Genomic DNA, 8,481 nt, shown 5'->3' with positions numbered 1-8,481 from the left:
CCCTTCCTTCTTCTCAGGCTTAACTTCCAATTTCTCCGCCTCTTCCCCACCCAGTGGTGCAGGGGGACAGGACATGGGAGTTGCAGTCTGTTCATCACACGTTTTCTTTGCCACTCCTTCTCCTTTAGGAAGAAGACTTAAACTCTTCACCTGCTCCACTGTGGGGTCCCTTTCACAGAAAGCAGTCTTCCACAGATTTCTCCAACGTGGGTCATTTCCAGGAGGTGTAGTTCTTCAGGAATGGACAGTTCCACTGTGGGTTCCCCACAGGGCCTAAGTCCCACCAGCAAACATGCTCATATATGGAGTTCCCATGGGGTAAGATAGCTCCCATGTCTAAGAGCAAAGGATGCTGTTCTTGATCAGTGAGGTGGGAGACCCAGTGACACAGGCCATGGGAAAGGCTGAGATACCTTTTGTTGTTTCAGTCTTTACTAGCAAGATGAGCCTTCAGGAATGCTAGCAAGATGAGCCTTCAGGAATGCCAGAGACTACAGGCAGAGTTTAGAGCAAGGAGGTTGTGCCTTTGGTGGAAGAAGACCAGGTAAGCAAACTGAACATCCACAAGTCCATGATGCGATGCACCCCTGAGTGCCGAGGCTGCTGTGTAGTGTCACTGTGAGGCCTATCTCGGTAACGGTTGCTCAGTCATGGTGGTTGAGAGAAGTACCTGAGGACTGGAGGAAAACAGTGTCATTCCTGTGTTTGAGAAGAGAGAGAAGGAGGACCCAGGGACCTTCAGGCCAGTCAGCCTCCCCTAAATCTCTGGGAAAGTGATGTGGCAGCTAATCCTGGAAGTCATTAGTAGTCAGCATGACTTCACCATGCCTGACCAACTTCACAAACTTCTCTGCTAAAATGTCTGGCCTGGTAGATGAGGAAAGAGCAGAAGATATTGTTTACCTTGACTTCATTGAGACCTTTGATACTGTCTCCCATAAGATCCTTAGAGACAAACTGTTGTTGTTTGGACTGGATAGGGAGAAAAGTTGGACTGAAAAGTAGCTGCATGAGCAGGCCCAGAGGGTGGTGATCAGCGGCATGAAATTCAGTTTGAGGACAGTATCTAGAGGTATAGCCATGGGGTCAATACTGGATCTAGTCCTGATTGACATCTTCCTTGACAACCTGGATGATGGGGCAGAGTGTGTCCTCAGTAAGTTTGCAGATAACACAAAACTGCAGGAGTGGGCACTATGCCAGAGGGTTTTGCTGCCTTCCAGAAAGACTGCAATAACCTGGAGAAAAGGGTGACAGGAACCTCATGGAGCTCAACAAAGGTAAGAGCAAGTCCCACAGATGGGGGAGAAACAACTGCAGGCACCAGTGCATGCTGGGAGCTGCCCAGCCTCATAGGAAAGGACTTGGAAGTCCTGATGGAGGACAAGTTGAACCAGCAATATGCCCTTATAGCAAAAGAGTTGGTTGCATTAGATGTATTTCTAACGGATCAAGAGAGGTGATCCTTCACCTCTGCTCAATGCTGTTGAGGCCACACCTGGAGTGCTGTGTCCTTTCTCGGGTGTCTTGGCACAAGAGAGATGTGGTCATACTGGAGAGAGTCTGAGGAAAGGTCACAAAGGTGATTAAAGGACTGGATGAAAGGTTGAGAACACCTGGGCTGTTCAACCTGGAGAAGGTGCAGAAGAGCCTGATCAGGGTATAGAGATACTTGAAGAGAGGATGAGAACAACAGAGTCAGGCTCTTTTCAGTGGTACCCACTGTCAGGACCAGTAGCAGTGCGCACAAAGTGAAACACAGAAGGGCTCCTCTGAGCATCAGGAAGCATTTTTTATTGTGAGAGTGACAAAACACTGGCTCAGGTTGGGCAGATTGGCTGTGGAGTCTCCATCCCTGGAGATCTTAAAAAGCATCTGGGTATGGTTCTAGGCAGCCAGCTCTAGGTGACCCTGCTTGAGCAGGAGATTTGAACCAGATGACCTTTGGAGGTTTACAACCTCAACCATTCTTTGATTCTTCCTTGAGGTGATGCTGCTATTCTAGTTGACACATACCATGATGTTTTTGTAATCAAGTTTGTCATCTCTTCAGGCTTGAAATGATGATATACAGATACATACATATGGAAAAGGAAGTCTTTTGTCCTTTCTCCTTCTGTTATCTTTCAACAGTGGTTCTTTACCATAAAAGACTACTGAGATAAAAGTGCTTCTTGTGGAATCACGTTTCTCATGTTTGTAGGGAAATGAAGAAGTATTAAAAGCAATTCTTACCACTTTATCTAGCTGCATTCAGCAAGCAACTTTTTTTAAGCCTGCTGTGTTTAAAAATATTTAACAGTAAGAAAAGCTGCCACCTTCAGTTCAGTGTGGACTTCTTGTGCCCTGCAGAGAAGGTTCTCTTCTTCAAAGCCACTCTTTGAAATGGAAAACGTTTTGGTAAACATAAAATATTCAAAATAGCTGATGCATTCACCACGAGCATGGAAAGAGTCTGCTTTTATAGTTCAGAGTTGCTCATTTCTCCTCTTAAACAGAGTAAGGTGTGTTTGTAATACCATGCGGTGTAACTGCACCGTATGTGAAGATCAGAAAACTTCTTGTTTTATAACTGGTGACACAGGGAAGCTCTAAACCAGGGAGTGTGTGTGTGGATAAAAGATTACTACCATCTGCTTATCCAAGTGGGAAGAAAACAGTTTTCACCTGAAATTAAGTTTTGTGGTGATAGTTCACGTGGTGGGTTGGGAAATTGCCCCCTTTTCCCCCCCACTAAAATTTACTGGACCAGCTGAGATGGCTTGGAAGTAAGATAAAGCTGTATTTATAGGCATCTATACAAAACATATTCACATGTATTTACAATTCTGTGCAATTTAAAAGTAAAAGAGAAATCCAGTCCTCCCCCCTGGACAAAGAAAGAAGCCCAGAAGGGGCCAATGCCACTTTCTTCTCTTCCCCCTAGATAGAAAAACAGCAAGATCTCACCTGTCGTCTGGTCAGTCGAGGTTAGCATTCAGCCATGCTCAGAGGAGCAGCAAGGAGGTGGAAGGCAAAGGGAACAAAGAGTGAGAAATTGTTTATACACTGCTGTTATATCACTCTTAGCAACCAATGAATGATGCAGACTTTATCGTAGTCACTCTTTTTACAACCAGTGCTCTGCTCATTCATTCTATATTCAAAAGAATGTCCAGAAAGTTCCTCTCTCTTGTTTATAATTTATAACCAAAGTCGAGTGTTAGCTCTTAAACTGCTACAGTTCATAAAAGAAGCGAGAGTAGAGTTAACTCCATTGCACAGGCAAGAGGACAGGCTGCAGAAATAAACTGTGAATGAACCTGTGTCTCAGCATGTCGTGCAGCATCTGCCAGCAAACACAGATGTCTGCTTCTCTGTAGACTTTCAAAGCCTGCCTGGGAGCATTCCCATGCCACCTGATCTGGGCATACCTGTGTTAGCAGGGGGGTTGGAGTGGATGATCGCTCCAGCGGGTCATTCCAACCCCTAGCGTTCTGTGATTCCCAGATGTGTTCCCAGCCCAAGCTTTGCCCGTAGAAATGCAATGCAATAGCTGTTTCCCAAAGTTGCATTAGAAAGTAATTTTCAGTAAAGATTAAGCAATATATTTACTAGTAGCAAATTTGTTTTAGTAAGAATGTACCATGCTTCCCAGTGAGACAGTTGAGTTGCTTCCCCTAACTCTTTGTACCTGAATGTTTTCTTAATCTTTGACTGTTACAATTTGGACACCTTATCTCTTGGAGTGCAAAACTTTTTATTGACTAATCCTCTATGTTTTCTGAGTCCTTCTGAGATTACACTGTGGCAGCAAGATACAAAGTCTGAGACAGAGGGGGGTTTTATGTTGTTTTTTGTGCATCCACAAATCAATAGAACTAGCAGGTCACATAATAAAGGTTGCATATAGATCAGCTGAGCTGTTATTTGTACAGCACTTAACTTTTTATGGTACTTCTACAGTGCTTCAGGGGTAGGTGAAGTCAGGTAGTACTATTCCAAGGAGCTTAAAATCCTAATTAGATAGTAAAAAGTTAGTGTGCTGGCTGGAGGCTAATTGGAGTATTTTAATGAGAGAAATTAGATCAGTGGTTGTGAAAAGGAAATAATGATGAAGTCTATTATCATTCATTGGTTTGCTGAGAGGGATGAAATGCTAAAATGTAAGTGATCCTCCCTCACTGTGTCCTGGGACGTTGCCCTGTTTGTTTCTCCTTTGCTCTGATCTAGGATTTCTAATCTCAGCTAACAACACAGAAGCTTTGCTGGCTTTTGTTTTTGTTTGCCTGTCTGAGATAGAGAGGGAGAAAGAGGGGGTACTTTTGAGCCTCTTCTGGGCAGTTTCCTTTGTCTGAGAGGGAGTTTGGATTTCTGTGTTATTTCTAATTTGTATATAAGTGTAAATAGCTGTAATTATATTGTGTATATATGCTAGTGAATTTTGCCATGCTGTAAATGCAGCTTCATCTTGCTTCCAAGCTGTCTGAGCTGGTTTGGGAAATTGCAGTAGTGTGTGTAGGGAAAGTTCCTAACCCACATCAGCTGGAAATGTCAAGTATGGCCTGAAAAGGTACTTTTCCCACAAAACAATCCTGCCAGGACCCGGTAACATAGATGGTCTGCAAAGAGAAACTTGGTGATGTGCGTTGGGTCCCTTAAATCCTAGTGAGAATAGTTATACTCCCAGACCTACAAAGAGCCTTCAGAGATGGCAGGTCTTGCTATTCAAGTGCAAATGTTCATGAGAACACAGACTCCCAGGAGTATTCATGCTAGTTTTCCTTTCTGCAGTCTTCCTGCTTTGCATAGAGCTGTGTGCAAAACCAATGAGAGGTTCTAGTAACTGACGTGAATTTCTTGACTTCCTTGGAGTTCTTAGTTATTTTTGTAGTACTCCCTCAGCTTTGTTGCCAGTTTGAATGCTGACAACCTCTCCAGCTCATGGCTGCAGGGTTTCTCAAAGGTGCACAGCTGAGCCAGCAATATAGAGGTTCTTAAATGTCCCTCTGAATCTAGGTTTAAAGCCCATGGATCCACCCCCCCAGGATACCTAACGTGTCTAAAGCTGATAACTGCTTTTGTAAATGGCTTGAAGGATTGCCTCTTGCTGTAGTGAGGAACCTGGTGCCGTAAATATGTGCAGAGCAATGCTGCTAAGGTGTTTGCAGGGAGCTTGTGACAATGGATTTAGAACAAATCTAAGTGCCTCTTCACTATCTCTTCCCTTGCCTAGATGCACAATAAAATACCTTTCAGGTTCTTGACAGCTGGGGTATGGATTTCTAGACGAAAGCCCAAAGGGTTAAGGAGAGCTCTCTGATGCACAGAGAGTGTACATTTGCTCTTCTGGAGTGCTTCATCTGAGATCTCTGTTGGGGCAAATTTTGGTGGCTTGAACTTTTGCATGTTGAGTATTTGCAAGAATGAAGAGTTGGTAAGACCAATCCCTTCATGAGCTGGCTTCTGCAAGAGACCTTTTATTTTCTTTCCCCCCCTCTCCAGACAATGCAGCTTTTCCTAGCCCCTTTTCTAACCTTGTGTTAGACCTAAGGAAGCCCATCTGATCTGGCTGCCAAGATGAGTCAGCAGAAGAGCCTCTTTATTTCTCCACATGGTCTGAACCACTGACACTTCCAGAGAAGAGAAATTGTTGCTTAGACACTGGAATTTCCTTTGCTGCAGTCAGGAGAGGTGGGCTGGGGATTAAATGAATTTGAAAGAACATTCTTGTGGGGAGTTGTCTGCTGAAATGCCAGAAATTCAGTGCGAAGAGAAGTGCAGAAATAAAACTAAAGTCACATTTCTCTAATTTCAGAACATGTCAGGAAAAAAACAAAGTATCTTTATCTGTGTGTATTTAGGTTGCATTCTGCCTGTAGTCTAATTCAAGATAATACAGGGAGAGAAAAAATTGAAGCCACATCACATCCATAGAAAACTCTGGCACGTTTAGCAGACAAGACAGTTTCTAGCTTCAAGAAGCATGAAGATTTGAGTCACATTTCTTGGATGCACTCATTCTCTTGGCAAGCAGTACATGCCATAGTCCTCATTGTTGAGAAATCTAAATCCCCTTTTACTTCAACATACCCATACTCAGTCTAAGATGGCTTTTGACCTTTTCATAAGTGAAAAAGTATCGTGCTGAATAATGATTGCTGTAGCGTGGTGAGGATTTAGTGTGGGGAAAAGTGCAGCTCTTGGCCAAAGTAAACACTGGCAACATGGAGATAAGCTGGTGGAAGCAGCTTGTTTCATGCAAGTTGGTAGCATTCTCCAGCCAAAGTCGTCTTTTCCTGTACGTAGGATGGAAATAGAGCTTCCCGCTCCGGGGGGCATCAGGAGAACACATCCAGGGTGTGCGAGGCAGCTAGGGCCATGCTCAGACTGCTTCTGCCCTGATGCCTGTCACAACTCCATCTCTTCATTGTCTGGGCAATCAAGTCTGAGCAGTCTGAATCACTCATGACTAATCTGAATGTAGTAGTTAGAACTCCTAAATTAAGCTCCTTGAGTAGGGGGTGTGAGCACACCTTCAGACGTTACAGTACAGGGAGGGCCACCTAATTATCTTAAGAGCCTGCATTTTGCCAGAGATTTCTTTAGGCTGCTTATAGCTTGTTTCCTCTCATCTAATTCATCATCTCTTTTTTTTCATCTGCTCTAAAGGCCTTTTTTCCCACTAGTATCCAAACAACACCAGCCATTTCTTCCTCACAGGCTGACAACTCTCACATTCTGGGGAACTTTGTCTCTGCTTAAAAAGCAATGATCAACATAATCCTGCCCAGCAGCCTTGCTGCGGGAGATGCGTGTCTTAGAGCTGAAGGGCTCTGCTGCTGCTTCCTGAGCAGTGCCTCAGAGTGAGCAGCAGTGACAGATGGCCTTTTCCTTTGCTCCATGGAGCTTTTCGCGCAGAGCCGTGCCCATTGGCATGAGGAGGCAAACCAGGCTGCCCAGAGGCTTCTCAGCAGTATTGGCACATGGAAAGTTTGGGTTCCGGGGAGGGGAGTCGGAGCTGGACCAGCGAGGGAATGCCCCATAGCCTCTGCATTTGTTGCTGCTGTCCCAGTGTGTCAGTGACTGTGACTGGGGGGGAATCATACCCACCTCACCCAGCGGGGCTCTGCTAGAGCCCCACCCTGAATTTTTGTCTCAGGTCACATAAAGTCTGAATCAAGTGAACCAAATCAGCTCTGTTGGCGAGATGAGGGAAGTGCTGGTATCCCCGGCTAGCACAACTGTGCAAGTGGGAAGGAGCTTCTGGGCTAGCGAGTGTTAAGCTGTCAGTAACGTTGCTTGTAGCTGCATCACTGCTCACTGTGTTCAGGAGGGTGTTATTGTGCTAAAAAAGCCTCTTCCAGTTTTACTGAAATAGCTGTGTCCTCGCCAGACGTGCTTTGCAGGGTAGCAGGCTGCTATTCCAGTGCTGATAAAGCTGTCCTGTTGTGCAGATAGCCTTAGCACCACTGCTATTCATTCTCCTCTGTAAAACAGCAGTCATAATATTTCTGTTCCCTTACCCTTTGTCTTCCTCAGAAGAGCCAGGGATGTCAGATCCATCCTGGGGAAGTGGCCAGATCCCCTAGGTTTAGCTGTCAATTCGGCTCTGCATCCGTCGCTCCACAATGAGCCTCCCACTGAGGGCAGCTGTGGGGGAAGGTAGGCTGTGACCTTGTGTAGCAATGAACTGCTTTGCTGTGCTTTATTGTTTAGTACCTTATTGTTGCTTTCAGGATTGCTCTGTAAGAAAGTAAGTTCCCTTTAAGGGCCATCTCTGCTTCTGCCCTTTGTTTCTCTTCCTTCCTTATTTTCCTGTCTCTGAATGCAGCGACGCCCATGATTTATACCAGTGCAAGCCCTGTTGCACTGACTTTTAGAAGGATCAGCAGCTGCTGGTGTTAGCCTGACTGATGAATTGCTTGGTGGCCTGGACTCCTTCTAGAGCTTGTAGTCATTCTGCACTAGAGTAAGTTACAATGCAGCTATCACTGCCCAGCCCCTCTGTTGGTCTGCATGATTTTGCTGTCATGTGTAGCTGTGCTGGCCTGCAGCCAGGCTCCACTTCTTCATATCCATGGCTCCAGAAAATATATCCAACATATTCTCTTAAGTTAGTTCAGTGCTCTACCTACTTACAATGCTTTCGCCTGTTCCTGCCTTCCTTATCCTTTGAGGAGAGGTCCTGATTTCTCTCAGGCAAAGCTGCTTTAACCACATACAGATGTGCTACCCTTGCAATGATCAAGCAGAGCTACAGGCAGGATGGCATCTAGAGAAGAACAAGTAGGAAGAGTCAAAGCTGGCCTGCAAGAAGGCTGAAAACAAAACCCCGATCAGGGCACAGCTGACCTCTCAGCCCATCGTGGGCTTCCTTTCCCTGTGCCACATGCCAGTCACATCAGGTTAAAATGGGGACAGCTTGCTCTAGAAACATGGCTACACAAATCCAGGCATGCCAGGGCTGCATTGCAAAGCACATGACATATTCTGATCCCA

At 45.2% G+C, this 8,481-nt stretch overlaps 1 long non-coding RNA gene across 1 annotated transcript; it reads left to right on the top strand.

Moving 5' to 3' along the window:
* The first annotated feature begins 6 nt into the window (after window positions 1-6).
* Window positions 7-6,129, top strand: LOC135192852 (uncharacterized). The gene is made up of 4 exons (XR_010309046.1): window positions 7-318; window positions 429-544; window positions 1,224-1,280; window positions 5,485-6,129. It is a non-coding gene; the product is annotated as an uncharacterized LOC135192852 (long non-coding RNA).
* Window positions 6,130-8,481: the final 2,352 nt, after the last annotated feature.

The sequence above is a fragment of the Pogoniulus pusillus genome, chromosome 3, assembly GCF_015220805.1.
Source record: "Pogoniulus pusillus isolate bPogPus1 chromosome 3, bPogPus1.pri, whole genome shotgun sequence".
Lineage (NCBI taxonomy): Eukaryota > Metazoa > Chordata > Aves > Piciformes > Lybiidae > Pogoniulus > Pogoniulus pusillus.
Note: the sequence above shows the minus strand (reverse complement) of the source record. Positions and strands in the feature narration are given on the sequence as shown.